The following is a 2,039-nucleotide window of genomic DNA, read 5'->3' on the forward strand; positions in this document are numbered from 1 at the left end:
GAGATAAGGCAGTTTCAAGAGAGTCCGATTTATATGGAAACATGAGTATCAGGTACAAATATTAATGATAAGCATTTTCTTGTTAGTAACCAGAGATATGAGAAATCGAAAAAACAATTTACATACATATATATTGTGTAATACATATAGATATATAAAGTTGTGGTAAGATAAGTCAGTTTCAAGAAAGTCAGATTTATATGGAAACATGAATATCAAACACTCTTAAGTTGCCTTAGAATAAATCTCATTAAATCACAATCAGGTACAAATATTAATGAAAAGCATTAAATATTCTTGGGAGTAGCCGGAGATTATAATGTATTATTTTATTGTACATTCCTATCAATTGTGGAGAGTAGACAAGTCAAGAGTAACAAAAACTCTTAAGCTGCATTAAATCACAATCAATTACAAATTCCAATGCTTAACTTTTCTTGGGAGTAGTCGCAGAATATAATCAATGTTTGTTCCGAGAACTGTTTTCGACAAATTTGCTTTCGCTCCACTACAGCTTCAGGCAAAGCCACAAAAAACACTTGAATTGCAATTTGCAATTATGACGTTAGCAAATTTGGCTCGTCGACTGTTTTTAGACGTTGTCTGTAGAGGCGAATGCTGGGGGGCAACTCAGTATAATATTCTCGCTTCGGCTGCCTTTTGTTCTCTAGACGCTTTAATCACCCGACTTTAATAGCTTTTATCAACTAGATGCAGGCAGCTGAGTCCAAGTCCAAAAATGTGCAGCACTTCCGGCTCGTTAACTTTGATGAAGGTGCAGTAGGAGTAGCAGGAGCAGGAGCAGGAGCAGGAGTAGTAGAAGCAGCAGCAGGAGTTGCAGAAATAACGTTGATGTGAATCCGGATGCTGGTCTGGCTATTCGCACTTGGCCAAGTGGCAAGCATTTGTGGCAGCCACTGACAATGCTCCATTAGCATGCAACATATTTTAATTAGCCAAATAAATTGTAAATGTCCGTTGAGCGAGACAAGCCGAGCGAATCTATGCCTGAGTGTGTGTGTGAGTGTGCGTGTGAATGTATGTGTGTGTCCTCTGGCAGTGCTGCTAAATGCGCCAGAGAGAAGTTGAATTTGGACACTGAGTCGTTGCCAGGAGCTTCTCGCAGTCAGTTGAAGTTTAAGTACCTTTTTTTCCTACCTAAGATTTATTGTGAATGCCAGGCCAGGGGAAAAACAGAAAGTGTAGAAACAAAAAGAGGAGGAAAAGTATTTTTTATTATGTATATACGTGGTACAGTCGGCAGGGTCAGTCCCAGGCGTCTGTTTAATTTCACTTAACGTTTAACCTGATGTCATTAATTGAGCGCAATTAACGCGCCTTTAATGACGCCCTCCGGTCGTGTCCACGCTCTGTACATATGTACAGTTATACCTACATATGTATATTTAATTAGCGGGCCACACAAAGTCAACACTTAGCGAGAGCAGCAGAAGGACTCGTTGCGTGGAGGCCACTGCCAGCAATGGCCGCCAACGCGTCGCTTGATAAATAGCCAATAATTCTTACAGTGCTTTAGAGGCGCCTCGCTGACTGGACGTGTGGGGGCAGGGCACAGTCCAACAGGAGCCCCCTCCTGCCGGCCGGTCGGCCGGCTCGCGGCCTCCTGCTGCTGTGCTTATGTTGAAAATAAAATAAATGGTCCGGCATATAACCTTGAGCGTGTGTTGTGGCTATTATCATTTGTAATTTGCAGCAATTAGTTTGGGGCTCAAAAATTCTAAAGCAAACTTTGTCGACAACAGCAGCAGCAGCAGCAGCAACTGAAAAGGAAGCAGGGCAGAAATAGATGAGAGGCACTAGGGGCACTGGGGGCACAGGAACAACAGGGACTAGAACTTTGCTAGCGGCCACGTGGCTCACAAACAATAAACGAAATAGAATCAAATAAGTCGGTGCTGATGGAGAATGCCAGACGGCGAGATACCTAAATTAGACTACCCTGTGCATGGAAGTGCCTAAGCTACATTAGTGGACTTACATTATAAATAGATTAAGCTACGTATTATCGATTGGCTGGT

Source organism: Drosophila arizonae, chromosome 2 (genome assembly GCF_054131065.1).
Source record: "Drosophila arizonae isolate 15081-1271.41 chromosome 2, UAZ_ARI_1.0, whole genome shotgun sequence".
Classification (NCBI taxonomy): Eukaryota; Metazoa; Arthropoda; class Insecta; order Diptera; family Drosophilidae; genus Drosophila; species Drosophila arizonae.